Raw genomic sequence first — 16,956 nt, 5'->3', positions numbered from 1 at the left:
CTACATATTTGCTTTTTTGGATTTTGACCGTTTTCATTCATATTATTCCTTTTGTGTATGCGTGACTTAGCATAGTACATATTCTTTTAAGGCCTTTTATTTCACTCGCAATGTAATTATGTATAACGCATATAAATATGAATCTAATGTCACTTCATTAAACATGCTTTTTTAAATCATTAATATGCGCCGCCAGATGGTCGGTTTCAGATTGTGCTGAAATTCTCGAGATCACGCTAAAATGACCCTAACATCAAGACTCCTGAAATGTCCCGTTCTTATTGATTAAAAACGTTCCATATTAATTGATTTCGTTGCGAGGTTTTGACCTCTATATGATACGTTTTTCAAAGACTGCATTCATTTTAAAACAAACCATAACCTTTATTTCATTAATAAAGGTTTAGAAAGCTTTACGTAGATTATCAAATAATGATAATCTAAAATATCCTGTTTACACACGACTATTACATAATGGTTTACAATACAAATATGTTACAACGAAATAAGTTTCTTGAATGCAGTTTTTACACAATATCATGCAAGCATGGACTCCAAATATTGTCCTTATTTAAGTATGTGACATCGGAAGCTCTTTATAATAACCTGAGAATAAACATGCTTAAAACGTCAATAAAAAATGTTGGTGAGTTATAGGTTTAACCTATATATATCAAATCGTAACAATAGACCACAAGATTTCATATTTCAATATACATCCCATACATAGAGATAAAAATCATTCATATGGTGAACACCTGGTTACCGACATTAACCAGATGCATATATAAGAATATCCCCATCATTCCGGGATACCCTTCGGATATGATATAAATTTAGAAGTACTAAAGCATCCGGTACTTTGGATGGGATTTGTTAGGCCCAATAGATCTATCTTTAGGATTTCACGTCAATTAGGGTGTATGTTCCCTAATTCTTAGATTACCAGACTTAATAAAAAGGGGCATATTCGATTTCGATAATTCAACCATAGAATGTAGTTTCACGTACTTATGTCTATTTTGTAAATCATTTATAAAACCTACATGTATTCTCATCCCAAAAATATTAGATTTTAAAAGTGGGACTATAACTCACTTTCACAGATTTTTACTTCGTCGGGAAGTAAGACTTGGCCACTGATCGATTCACGAACCTATAATAAATATGTACATATATATCAAAGTATGTTCAAAATATATTTACAACACTTTTAATACATTTTGATGTTTTAAGTTCATTAAGTCAGCTGTCCTCGTTAGTAACCTACAACTAGTTGTCCAAAGTTAGATGTACAGAAAAAAAATTTGATATATATTATCTTGAATCAATCCACGACCCAGTGTATACACGTCTCAGGCTAGATCACAACTCAAAGTATATATATTTTTGGAATCAACCTCAACCCTGTATAGCTAACTGCCACATTACTGCATATAGAGTGTCTATGGTTGTTCCAAATAATATATACACATGGGTCGATATGATATGTCAAAACATTTGCATACGTGTCTATGATATCCCAAGATTACATAATATATTAGAATACATGTATAATACAATATAAGTTAGCTAGGATATGATTAATATAGATTTGTTACCAATTTTCACGTTGCTACAATAAGAAAAATTATCCAATCTTGTTTTACCCATAACTTCTTCATTTTAAATCCGTTTTGAGTGAATCAAATTGCTATAGTTTCATATTGAACTCTATTTTATGAATCTAAACAGAAAAATGTAGGTTTATAGTCGAAAATATAAGTTACAAGTCGTTTTTGTAAAGGTAGTCATTTCAGTCGAAAGAACGACGTCTAGATGACCATTTTAGAAAACATACTTCCACTTTGAGTTTAACCATGATTTTTGAATATAGTTTCATGTTCATAAGAAAAATCATTTTCCCAGAAGAACAACTTTTAAATCAAAGTTTATCATAGTTTTTAATTAACTAACCCAAAACAGCCCGCGGTGTTACTACGACGGCGTATGTCCGGTTTTACAGTGTTCTTCGTGTTTCCAGGTTTTAAATCATTAAGTTAGCATATCATATAGATATATAATATGTGTTTAGTTGATTTTAAAAGTCAAGTTAGAAGGATTAACTTTTGTTTGCGAACAAGTTTAGAATTAACTAAACTATGTTCTAGTGATTACAAGTTTAAACCTTCGAATAAGATAGCTTTATATGTATGAATCGAATGATGTTATGAACATCATTACTACCTCAAGTTTTCTGGATAAATCTACTGAAAATGAGAAAAATGGATCTAGCTTCAAAGGATCCTTGGATGGCTTGAAAGTTCTTGAAGCAGAATCATGACACGAAAACAGTTCAAGTAAGATTTTCACTCGAAATAAGATTGTTATAGTCATAGAAATTGAATCAAAGTTTGAATATGAGTATTACCTTGTATTAGAAAGATATCTTACTGTAAATAATAAAGATTTCTTGAGGTTGGATGATCACTCTACAAGATTGGAAGTAAGCTAGCAAACTTGGAATTATTCTTGATTTTATGAAACTAGAACTTGTAGAATTTATGAAGAACACTTAGAACTTGAAGATAGAACTTGAGAGAGATCAATTAGATGAAGAAAATTGAAGAATGAAAGTGTTTGTAGGTGTTTTTGGTCGTTGGTGTATGGATTAGATATAAAGGATATGTAATTTTGTTTTCATGTAAATAAGTCATGAATGATTACTCATATTTTTGTAATTTTATGAGATATTTCATGCTAGTTGCCAAATGATGGTTCCCACATGTGTTAGGTGACTCACATAGACTGCTAAGATCTGATTATTGGAGTGTATATACCAATAGTACATACATCTAAAAGCTGTGTATTGTACGAATACGAATACGGGTGCATACGAGTAGAATTGTTGATGAAACTGAACGAGGATGTAATTGTAAGCATTTTTGTTAAGTAGAAGTATTTTGATAAGTGTATTTAAGTCTTTCAAAAGTGTATGAATACATATTAAAACACTACATGTATATACATTTTAACTGAGTCGTTAAGTCATCGTTAGTCGTTACATGTAAGTGTTGTTTTGAAACCTTTAGGTTAACGATCTTGTTAAATGTTGTTAACCCAATGTTTATAATATAAAATGAGATTTTAAATTATTATATTATCATGATATTATGATGTACGAATATATCTTAATATGATATATATACATTAAATGTCATTACAACGATAATCGTTACATATATGTCTCGTTTCAAAATCATTAAGTTAGTAGTCTTGTTTTTACATATGTAGTTCATTATTAATATACTTAATGATATGTTTACTTATCATAATATCATGTTAACTATATATATAACCATATATATGTCATCATATAGTTTTTACAAGTTTTAACGTTCGTGAATCACCAGTCAACTTGGGTGGTCAATTGTCTATATGAAAACCTATTTCAATTAATCAAGTTTTAACAAGTTTGATTGCTTAACATGTTGGAAACACTTAATCATGTAAATAACAATTTCATTTAATATATATATAAACATGGAAAAGTTCGGGTCACTACAGTACCTACCAGTTAAATAAATTTCGTCCCGAAATTTTAAGCAGTTGGAGGTGTTGACGTATCTTCTGGAAATAAATGCGGGTATTTCTTCTTCATTTGATCTTCTCATTCACAGGTGAACTCGAGTCCTCTACGAGCATTCCATCAAACCTTAACAATTGGTATCTTGTTTTGCTTAAGTCTTTTAACCTCACGATCCATTATTTCGACAGGTTCTTCGATGAATTGAAGTTTTTCGTTGATTTGGATTTCATCTAACAGAATAGTGAGATCTTCTTTAGCAAAACATTTCTTCAAATTCGAGACGTGGAAAGTGTTATGTACAACCGCGAGTTGTTGAGGTGACTCAAGTCGGTAAGCTACTGGTCCGACACGATCAATAATCTTGAATGGTCCGATATACCTTGGATTTAATTTCCCTCATTTACCAAATCGAACAACGCCTTTCCAAGGTGCAACTTTAAGCATGACCATCTCTCTAATTTCAAATTCTATATATTTTCTTTTAATATCAGCGTAGCTCTTTTGTCGACTTTGGGCGGTTTTCAACCGTTGTTGAATTTGGATGATCTTCTCGGTAGTTTCTTGTATTATCTCCGGACCCGTAATCTGTCTATCCCCCACTTCACTCCAACAAATCAGAGACCTGCACTTTCTACCATAAAGTGCTTCAAACGGTGCCATCTCAATGCTTGAATGGTAGCTGTTGTTGTAGGAAAATTCTGCGAACGGTAGATGTCGATCCCAACTGTTTCCGAAATCAATAACACATGCTCGTAGCATGTCTTCAAGTGTTTATATCGTCCTTTCACTCTGCCCGTCAGTTTGTGGATGATAGGCGGTACTCATGTCTAGACGAGTTCCTAATGCTTGCTGTAATGTCTGCCAGAATCTTGAAATAAATCTGCCATCCCTATCAGAGATAATAGAGATTGGTATTCCATGTCTGGAGACGACTTCCTTCAAATACAGTCGTGCTAACTTCTCCATCTTGTCATCTTCTCTTATTGGCAGGAAGTGTGCTGATTTGGTGAGACGATCAACTATTACCTAAATAGTATCAAAACCACTTGCAGTCCTTGGCAATTTAGTGATGAAATCCATGGTAATGTTTTCCCATTTCCATTTCGGGATTTCGGGTTGTTGAAGTAGACCTGATGGTTTCTGATGCTCAGCTTTGACCTTAGAACACGTCAAACATTCTCCTACGTATTTAGCAACATCAGCTTTCATACCCGGCCACCAAAAATGTTTCTTGAGATCCTTGTACATCTTCCCCGTTCTAGGATGTATTAAGTATCTGGTTTTATGAGGTTCTCTAAGTACCATTTCTCTCATATCTCCAAATTTTGGTACCCAAATCCTTTCAGCCCTATACCGGGTTCCGTCTTCCCGAATATTAAGATGCTTCTCCGATCCTTTGGGTATTTCATCCATTAAATTTCCCTCTTTTAAAACTCCTTGTTGCGCCTCCTTTATTTGAGTAGTAAGGTTATTGTGAATAATTATATTCATAGATTTTACTCGAATAGGTTCTCTGTCCTTCCTGCTCAAGGCGTCGGCTACCATATTTGCCTTCCCTGGGTGGTAACGAATCTCAAAGTCGTAATCATTCAACAATTCAATCCACCTACGCTGCCTCATATTCAGTTGTTTCTGATTAAATATGTGTTGAAGACTTTTGTGGTCGGTATATATAATACTTTTGACCCCATATAAGTAGTTCCTCCAAGTCTTTAATGTAAAAACAACCGCGCCTAATTCCAAATCATGAGTCGTATAATTTTGTTCGTGAATCTTCAATTGTCTAGACGCATAAGCAATCACCTTCGTTCGTTGCATTAATACATAACCAAGACCTTGCTTTGACGCGTCACAATAAATCACAAAATCATCATTCCCTTCAGGAAATGACAATATAGGTGCCGTAGTTAGCTTTTTCTTCAATAACTGAAACGCTTTCTCTTGTTCATCCTTCCATTCAAATTTCTTCCCTTTATGCGTTAATGCAGTCAAGGGTTTTGCTATTCTGGAAAAGTCTTGGATGAACCTTCTGTAGTAACCAGCTAGTCCTAAAAACTGGCGTATGTATTTCGGAGTTTTCGGAGTTTCCCACTTTTCAACAGTTTCTATCTTTGCCGGATCCACCTTAATACCTTCTTTGTTCACTATGTGATCGAGGAATTGAACTTCTTCCAACCAAAATGCACACTTTGAAAACTTAGCGTACGATTCTTCCTTCCTCAATACTTCTAACACCTTTCTCAAATGTTCACCGTGTTCTTGGTCATTCTTTGAGTAAATAAGTATGTCATCAATGAAAATAATGACAAACTTGTCAAGGTATGGTCCATACACTCGGTTCATAAGGTCCATGAACACAGCTGGTGCATTAGTTAAACCAAACGGCATGACCATAAACTCGTAATGACCGTAACGTGTTCTGAAAGCAGTCTTTGGAATATCATCTTCTTTCACCCGCATCTGATGATACCCGGAACGTAAGTCAATCTTTGAATAAACAGACAAGCCTTGTAGTTGATTAAATAAGTTGTCGATTCTCGGTAGTGGGTAGCGGTTCTTGATGGTAAGTTTGTTCAACTCTCGGTAGTCGATACACAACTTGAATGTACCATCTTTCTTCTTGACAAACAAAACAGGAGCTCCCCACGGTGATGTGCTTGGTCGAATGAAACCACGCTCTAAAAGTTCTTGTAATTGGCTTTGCAGTTCTTTCATCTCGCTAGATGCGAGTCTGTAAGGAGCACGAGCTATTGGTGCAGCTCCTGGTACAAGATCTATTTGAAATTCAACAGATCGATGTGGAGGTAGTCCCGGTAATTCTTTCGGAAATACATCGGGAAATTCTTTTGCGACGGAAACATCATTGATGCTCTTTTCTTCAGTTTGTACTTTCTCGATGTGTGCTAGAATAGCATAGCAACCTTTTCTTATTAGTTTTTGTGCCTTCAAATTACTAATAAGATGTAGCTTCGTGTTGCCCTTTTCTCTGTACACCATTAAGGGTTTTTCTTTTTCTCGTATAATGCGAATTGCATTTTTATAACAAACAATCTCTGCTTTCACTTCTTTCAACCAGTCCATACCGATTATCACATCAAAACTCCCTAACTCTACTGGTATCAAGTCAATCTTAAATGTTTCGCTAACCAGTTTAATTTCTCGATTCCGACATATATTATCTGCTGAAATTAATTTACCATTTGCTAATTCGAGTAAAAATTTACTATCCAAAGGCGTCAATGGACAACTTAATTTAGCACAAAAATCTCTACTCATATAGCTTCTATCCGCACCCGAATCAAATAAAACATAAGCAGATTTATTGTCAATAAGAAACGTACCCGTAACAAGCTCCGGGTCTTCCTGTGCCTCTGCCGCATTAATATTGAAAACTCTTCCGTGGCCTTGTCCATTCGTGTTCTCCTGGTTCGGGCAATTTCTAATAATCTGGCCCGGTTTTCCACATTTATAACAAACTACATTGGCATAACTTGCTCCGACACTACTTCCTCCGCCATTACTCATTCCGACACCATTTGTTCCTTTCGTTCTGTTAACCCCTGGTCCGTAGACCTCACACTTCGCCACGCTATGACCATTTCTTTTACACTTGTTGCAAAATTTGGTGCAGAACCCTGAGTGATACTTTTCACACCTTTGGCATAGCTGCTTCTGATTGTTGTTGTTGTTGGGGTTATTATTGTTGTTGAAATGATTGTTGTTGTTGTTGTTGTTGTTGTTGTTGTTGTTGTTGTTGTTATTGTTGTTGTTGTTGTTGTTGTTGCGATTGATGTTGCGATTTTTGGGATAGTTGTTGCGATTATTGTTGTAATTGCTGCTGTTGTTGTATTGGTGATTCTTATCACCGTTTTCCTCCCACTTTCTTTTGACTTGCTTCACAATGGCCTCTTCAGCAGTCTGTTCTTTAATTCTTTCTTCAATCTGGTTCACTAGTTTGTGAGCCATTAGATAAGGCTAAAAAGGAACATATATTTCATAGCAATATCCCTCCTAAATAATAGGTTTTCATATTTAATTGTATTATATTTTCATTGTAATTGTTTAAATAAATAAGTGTGAAGACAAAAGGCAAAAACGAAGATTTGAAGACACAAACGTCCAAAAAGCTCAAATGTACAAGATACAATTCAAAAGGTTCAATTTATTGATGAGAAACGTCTAAAAATGACAAGAGTACAAGTTACAAAACGCAAAGTACACGATATAAAATAGTACGCAAGGACGTTCGAAAATCCGGAACTGGGACATGAGTCAACTCTCAACGCGCGACGCAACGGAGCGAAAGTTACAAGTCAACTATGCACATAAATAAAATATAATATATAAATAATTCTTAAAAATTATATATATATATTATATTATTATTTAATAACGTCGACAAGCAAGGTTCCAAAATTGTGTGAGCTGGATTTTCAAACTCCACGACTCACGGAGTTTGCAGGCTTAAAATGCCACGACTCGCGGAGCAGCCAAATTCGAAAATGCCTATAAAAGGCCATGCATTCTGCTGAGTTTTAATACATAAAAAATAATAATAATACTCTGTAATAAATAATAAGTAAATATATATATATAATGTATATATATATATAGTATAGGGTAGTTTTATATTAGTTAGTTTGGGTTATGTAACGGTTATTTACGGGTTTTTAAGCCGGAACTCTGTCCGTGTAACACTACGCGTTAAATAATCAATGTAAGTTATGTTCTCCCTTTTTAAATTAATGTCTCATAGCTAAGTTATTATTATGCTTATTTAATCCAAAGTAATCATGATGTTGGGCTAAAAATATTTAAAATTGGGTAATTAGGTTTTGTACCATAATTGGGGTTTGGACAAAAGAACGACACTTGTGGAAATTAGACTATGGGCTATTAATGGGCTTTATATTTGTTTAACTAAATAATAGTTTGTTAATTTTAATATAAAGATTTACAATTGGACGTACCCATAAATAACCATATACACTCAATCGGACACGATGGGCGGGGTATTTATATGTACGAATAATCGTTCATTTAACCGGACACGAGAATGGATTAATAGTCTATGGAATTATTAAAACAGGGGTGAAATTATGTACAAGGACACTTGGCATAATTGATAACAAAGTATTAAAACCTTGGGTTACACGCAGTCGACATCCTGGTGTAATTATTAAATAAAGTATTAAAACCTTGTTACAGTTTAAGTCACCAATTAGTTGGAATATTTGACTTCGGGTATAAGGATAATTTGACGAGGACACTCGCACTTTAAATTTATGACCGATGGACTGTTATGGACAAAAACCAGACGGACATATTAAATAATCCAGGACAAAGGACAATTAACCCATGGGCATAAAACTAAAATCAACATGTCAACCATCATGGTTACGGAAGTTTAAATAAGCATAATATATTTTATTTCATATTTCCTCGTACTTTTATTTATTGTCATTTTAATTATTGTTATTTATTTATTTTATATTGTTATTTAAATATCGTAATTTACTATACGCTTCGCTTAAAATATAAATCGACAAACCGGTCATTAAACGGTAAACCCCCTTTTATATATTATTTAATATAATTATATATATTTTGTACCAATATAGTTGTTTAAAAATATAGTGTGCAATAAGCCCGCTCCCTATGGAACGAACCGGACTTACTAAAAACTATACTACTCTACGATTAGGTACACTGCCTATAGTGTTGTAGCAAGGTTTAGGTATATCCCATTTGTAAATAAATAATTAAAAACTTGTGTAATTTGTAACGTATTTCGTAGTAAAATATAGTACTATCACGTACCCCTACCTCGCACACATCAAGTTTTTGGCACCGCTGCCGGGGACTCGGTGAAACTCTATATTTTTAATTTATTTTTGTATAAATATATTTATATATATTTTTAGAAAAACAATATAAAAAAAACGTTTTGCAAACTCCGTGACTTGCGGAATTTTAAGGCACGTGTCACCGCGACTCGCGGAGCCACCCTGACACGCGTATCCTGCAACCCTAATTTGCATTAATTACGGAGTTTTAATTATTATTATTAATTAATTAGTATTTAGGGTTAATTAATTTATTATTTAGTTTAAGTTTCAATTTAATTAGTAATAATTAATTATAATTAGTTTTAATATATATAAAAATTAATACTTTTATAAAATAAATATAAAAATAATATTTTTATAAAAATAAATAATTTTATCAATTTTAAGCTTAGTTTTATTTTTGTATTTTTTTTATTTGTTTAATCGTAATATTTGTATTTTTGTCGTTTGTATCTAGTTTTAAGATTAGTGTTTTTATTTCTAGATTTTTAGGATTTGCCGTAAAATCCCTTAAAGAGCTTTTTCTTTAGACTAAGATTTAGGTGCTTTAGAACTTTGCGACGCCGTTTTTATATTTTAGTACCTTTTTAAGTTATTGCCATTTGGGATATAGTATTTCTTTTAAGCTTTAATATTTTAAGACGCAACTTTTAATTCTTAGTTTTTAGTTTTTTTTTTTTTTTTTAAGTTTCGACGCACTACTTTCTAATTTTTATTTTTCGACGCCTATTATTTTTCAACCTTTTCTTTTTCGACATTTTTCGACGCGCTCTTTTTCTTTCTTATTTCTCGCCACGCTAGTTTTAGGACTTAGAAATTTTCTCTACTTCTACTCTAATAATTCCAAACGAAAAATTATTTTAAGTGGTTAAATTGATAGACATCCAAATTTTCTGCTTCGTAGTAATAGTTGGATTTTTTAGTGGCTGAGTTGTGAGCTTCCGATTTAAAGGGTTCTAGCTCCCTGCTGCATCTATTGGCTATTCGAAACGTGGGCAAAAGCAGAAAAGTCTATTAATTTGATAACTTATATAATTTTTATATTTATAACTAATAGGATAATTAAAATTTGGTAATAAGTGCATTATGAAAAGTCTCGAAGATATTTTGGAAACTCTTTACGACATACGAAATCAATACTCTCAACCAAGTGTTGATGACATTCGTTCGGTCAATCTTGGATCACGAATGACGAAACAATAACTGGTTGTGAAATCTGTGGAGATTATCACTCAACATGGGAATGTTATTATTACGTTCCTGTGGAAAATTACGCACCCATAGAACCTGAATGGAATGATTATGAGGAATACAATTCTAATTGGGATTATTCCCAAGAATATATCCAAACTCAACAACCAGTAGACGATGAAAATTATGTGTCTGAAAATTTATTAGACAATATGAAAATCAAACTCGAAGAACTTGATGCTCAAAATGAACAAATGAGAGAGTTTGTAAATAGGCAAGTTGAAACTCTATCAGATTACACACCTGTTGATCTGAGGAGTCGTGTACAAGAAAATCTCATATCATCGAATTTTGATGAATTCGAGAGCTCCGAAATCACCAACTATCCCGATGATACTTTTTATTCAGCTTTACCAATTTCACAACATATCGACACATTAGCCTCTACCGACGAAATCATCGATCCATCTATGGATGAAGAAGAAGTAAGGAAGAAAAATTTGTACCCTTGGGAAAATGATAACGTTGAAAATTTTACCCCCAAGACCAAAGTGGTGGGACCGATAAGTACCGTTAATGAAGAAGAATCTACTTCGATCTCGAAATTCACCATTCCACAACCTTCCAACCCAACATTCTTAATAGATGAGTCATCTATCGAAGATGAACTACGAGCTGTAATAGATAATGACACCTCAGATTTTACCCAATTGGGTAATAGAGGTGAAAACTTTGATCCCGAGAATAAAAGGAAGGAAATGTTAGGAATTATCCACCCTATAATATATATGTGGGTGTATATCGATCCATTTGACCAAGAACCAGAAAAGAGACATATCCATTTACTAAAAACTACACTTAAAAAAGAATTAAGTAGTGACGATCGGGTGGGTCTAAACTTTAAACCCATTGATATATTATACACCACCCGAGATGTAAATAACTGGCTCACTATTTTAATTCGTGGAACTTATTCTACCGACTTCACATGTCGTCGACTAAGTATGGGGAAGTCTAACCCCACTTAACGTTAAATTAGGGGTTCGGGTTAGTGCATAACTCGTTAATAAAAATGCATGATTAGGGTAAAAGACGCTTTTTCAAATATTAGTAAACAGTTCAGAAAAGCAGCCGTTTTTGAAAAAAAAGCATGTGTGATAAAACAAGAAGGAATGAACGATGTGGCGCGCCATCTATCATTCGATGAGCTTTGTAATTACAAAATGGGTATTTTTTTATCACTTTTTTACACTAATCACCCTCATGAATTTATAATTATAGTTTGATTTCATGCTAATGAGGGCATTGCATGATCTCAAGTGTGGGGAAGGGTTATAAATTATCTCGGGTTTATACTTGGTTTATTTTCTAAATTTTATGAAAATTTGAAAAATTTTAAACTAAATGAATTCTAAATCATGTTTATACATATTTATGAACGATAAAACTAGGTGTTAATGCCGAAATTATCGTTACCTCGGAAAGGACATAAATCGAGAAACAACTAAAACACTTGAATTTATTTATTAGGATATAAAAAGAAGCATGAAAAAAGCCAAGTGTGGGGAGAATGTACCAAGTTATTCAATTAAAAACTATCTATCACATGTTTCCGTAAAGTTATTACAGGTGCTTTTGTTTTGGACTAAATTAACTGTTTTACCCGATTTACTGTAATGAAAGATGGATCTACACGATGAATCAATTCCATCATTAAAAGGAAGTAAAGTCTTTCGAAAAAGACACGCGCTTCTTGATTTAGGTCAGGAAGTTGTCGTCCAGACCAGCTGTAGGTTAACGAAAAACCTAGAAAAGTCATCTCTAAAATCAGCAGAAAATTTACGGACCTCAGCATCAAACAGGGTCGCCAAGTGGTCAGATTTATCCTAACCATGAGAAGGATTTATCTCGTACAATGGGGGGCACCGTGTAAATTAGCTTGATAAGACTAATGAATCAGATCCCAGAAAGGATAATCTCCTTAAAAGATCAAAAATCAGCTTTTAAGACTGATATTACTCAATCCTTGAGATTGACCTTAAAGATTGAGAATTCAAACTCATGGAATTCAATGATATCTAAACTCGAGCTTGAACGAGAAAATATTTTGATCAAAATTACAAACCGATTTGTTTTCTAAAAACCCATTTTCAATGCGTTCATTACCATTGAACGTAAAAACCTAGGAATTCACCTGGAATTCATTAGGTCAACTGAACCAAATCGGGTGTCAACCGTAAGAACGGTGGTTGCATAGCATGGTCGGAGACAGGACCTTGTGCCAGACCGAAAAATCATAGGATGATCTTTACTATTGCTCCTACAAAGGATGGTACTAGCATCCGGCACGTTTATAGACCATAATCAAAAGCATGTCACGGGACATTGCCTTAACAGTTGCTTGTTCATCGCTTTCCTTTACAACCGGACGGTAGTTTGCCGAAAGGTAATATACGGGACAAGTAAACTGGACGTGTTGCTTTCCTAATACAAGGTTAGCAAGTGGGTGACACAAAACCATAAGTTTTGAGCTAAAATTTTCAAGTCTGAAACCCATAAAACCCACAAAAATATTTTGCAACACCGGTGAAGGGTTATTTCGGAAAACTTATCTAGGGTAAAAGCTAGATTGAATTTTCAAAAGATAAAATATTTTCATAAAGATCCAATTTCCTTAAGGATCTACATTTTCATAGTCATGTGGGACTGTAAACCGCCTTTCAAATGTGCACTTTGCTTTGGAAACCGAAAGTAAATCGGCTATTTGATTGCAAATGTCGTTGACTGATGTTATGCGAGGTGTATATAAAATAGCTATTAAATTTTACAAGGAAATACTATTAAATACGATACAATTTTACACAAGATATTTATTTATTTATAGAATGGATATACTTAAACCTTGCTACAACACTTATAGGCAGTGTACCTAATCGTACAATAGTGTAGTTTTTAGTAAGTCCGGTTCGTTCCACATGGAAAATCTTTAAACAAAGCTTAACGCTATATTAGTTTACTTTTATAAAAATACAAATATATATATATATAAGTAATATTATTATTATAAAGGGGGTTTTTACCGTTTAATGACCGGTTTGTCGTTTTAAAACTTTAGTCGCAGTTAAAACAAAATGTAAAATATTAAATAAATAAAAGACTTAATTTAAAGCATAAAGTAAATAACGATAATGAAATTGCGAATAATAAAAGTGCGATAAAATAAACTTGCGATAATTAAAAAGTACGATAATTAAAAGTGCAATTAAATACAATAACAATAAAAATGCGATAATTAGAAGTGCAATTAAATATAAAATAAAGGAAATTAAATAAGAAATAAAAGAATTATGCTTATTTAAACTTCCGTAATCATGATGTTTGACGTGTTGATTTTAGTTTTATGCCCATGGGTTAATTGTCCTTTGTCCTGGATTATTTAATATGTCCGTCTGGTTTTTGTCCATAACAGTCCATCAGTCATAAATATAAAGTGCGAGTGTCCTCGTCAAATTATCCTTATGCCCGAAGTTAAATATTCCAACTAATTGGGGACTTAAACTGTAACAAGATTTTAATACTTTGTTTAATAATTACACCAGGATGTCGACTGAGTGTAACCCAAGATTTTAATATTTTGTTATCATTTATACCAAGTGTCCTTGTACATAATTTCACCCCTGTTTTAATTATTCTAGTGGCTATTAATCCATTCCCATGTCCGGTTAAATGAACGATTATTCGTACATATAAATATCCCGCCCATCGTGTCCGATCGAGTGTATATAGTTATTTATAGGGACGTCCAATTGTAAATATTTATATTAAAATTAACAAACTATCATTTAGTTAAACAAATATAAAGCCCATTAATAGCCCATAGTCTAATTTCTACAAGTGTCGTTCTTTTGTCCAAACCCCAATTATGGTACAAAGCCCAATTACCCAATTTTAGTAATTAGCCCAACATCATGATTACTTCGTTTTAAATAAGCATAATAATAACTTAGCTACGAGACATTAAATTTAAAAGGTTGAACATAACTTATAATGATTAAAAATAGCGTAGCGTTACACGGACAGAATTTCGACTTACACCCTTACAACATTCGCTAACATACCTTTATTATTAGGATTAAAATTAAAATTAAAATTAAAATATAAATTATAAATATAAATATTACGTATATAGATAGAGAGATTGATATATATTGATATATAAAATGATCAGAATTCGTTTGCTTTTATAGGGAATTGAGTTCAGGGGGTCTCCGCGACTCGCGGCAATTTTTGCCTTCAAACTCCGCGATTCGCGGAGTTTGATTTTCCAGCTCACCAACTTTGGAGTCTTTCTTTGTCGACGAATTTTTAATATATTATAATATTTAAATAATTATAAGAATTATTTAAATATTATATTATATTTATGTGCATAGTTGACTCGTAATTTTTAGTCCGTTGCGTCGAGCGTTGAGAGTTGACTCTGGTCCCGGTTCCGGATTTTCGAACGTCCTTGCGTACAATTTAATATCTTGTAGTTTGCATTTTAAATCTTGTACTCTTGTAATTTCGAGACGTTTCTTATCAATAATTGGAACCTCTTTGATTGTATTTTGTACTTTTGAGCTTTTTGGTCGTTTGCGTCTTCAATTCGTTGAATCTGTCTTTTGTCTTCACCTTTTAATATTTAAACGAATATCACTTGTCAATAGAACAATTGCAACTAAAAGCTTGTCTTTCTTGGGGAATAATGCTATGAAATATATGTTCGTTTTTAGCATTATCAAATATTCCCACACTTGAGCGTTGCTTGTCCTCAAGCAATATAGTCTTGAAATACTAGAATTACTTCTTTATTCTTCACACTTTGTACATCAGTGATTTCTTTACGGCGGTATAAACAATGGTAGTAACGTTGTGGTTTACAGTCCCATATGACTATAAAAATTTAGATCCTTTAAGGAAATTGGATCTTTATGAAAACATTTGATCTTTTGAAAATTAAATCTAGCTTTTACCCTAGATAAGTTTTCCGGAATAACCCTTCACCGGTGTTTGCAAAATATTTTTGTGGGTTTTGTGGGTTTCAGATTTGAAAATTTTAGCTCAAAACTTATGGTTTTGTGTCACCCACTTGCTAACCTTGTATTTGGAAAGCAACACGTCCAGTTTACTTGTCCCGTATATTACTTTTCGGTAAACTACCGTCCAGTTGTAAAGGAAAGCGTTGAACAAGCAACTGTTAAGGCAATGTCCCCTGACATGCTTTTAATTATGGTCTATAACGTGTCAGACGCAATTACTATCCTTGGTAGGAGCAATAGTAAAGCTCACCCTTATAATTTTTCGGTCTGGCACAAGGTCCTATCTTTGACCATGCTATGCAACCACCGTTCTTACGGTTGACACCCGATTTGGTTCAGGTGACCTAATGAATTCCAGATGAATTCCTAGGATTTTACGTTCAATGGTAATGAACGCATTGAAAATGGGTTTATAGAAAACAAATCGGTTTGTAATTTTGATCAAAATATTTTCTCGTTCAGGCTCGAGTTTAGATATCATTTAATTCTATGAGTTTGTAATTCTCAATTTTAAAGGTCGTTCTCAAGGATTGAGTAATATCAGGCTTAAAAGCTGATTTTTGATCTTTTATGGAGATTATCCTTTCTGGGGATCTGATTCATTAGTCTTATCCAGCTAATTTGCATGGTGCCCCCCCATTGTACGAGATAAATCCTTCTCATGGTTAGGATAAATCTGACCACTTGGTGACCCTGTTTAATGCTGAGGTTCGTGGATTTCCTGCTGATTTTAGTGATGACTTTTCTAGATTTTTCGTCAACCTACAGCTGGTCTGGACGACAACTTCCTGACCTAAATCAAGAAGCGCGTTTCTTTTTCGGAAGACTTTACTTCCTTTTAATGATGGAATTGATTCATCGTGTAGATCCATCTCTTCTTTTCTTTCATCGGGTAAAACAGTTTAGTTTAGTCCAAAGCAAAAGTATTTTCAGTTATTTGTTACAGAAATATGTGACATATGTTTAAAATATCTTGGTAAATTTTCTCACACTTGGCTTTTATTTTCCTTTTTATTGTCCTCTATTCCATTTTAAATGAATTTTAACATTTTGGTTTGTTTCTCAATTTATGTCCTTTCCGAGGTAACAATAATTTCGGTGTTAAAACCTAGTTTTATCATTCATAAATATGTATAAACATGATTTTGAGTTCATTTAATTGAAAATTTTGAAAAATTTTACTAGAATTGGGTAGTCAGTATATAAGACTAGGGCTGTTCTTTATTATCAGAGAGCACTAGATTCTAATACAACTACTGCTTTACTA

The sequence above is a fragment of the Rutidosis leptorrhynchoides genome, chromosome 10 (genome assembly GCF_046630445.1).
Source record: "Rutidosis leptorrhynchoides isolate AG116_Rl617_1_P2 chromosome 10, CSIRO_AGI_Rlap_v1, whole genome shotgun sequence".
Taxonomy (NCBI): domain Eukaryota; kingdom Viridiplantae; phylum Streptophyta; class Magnoliopsida; order Asterales; family Asteraceae; genus Rutidosis; species Rutidosis leptorrhynchoides.
Note: the sequence above shows the minus strand (reverse complement) of the source record.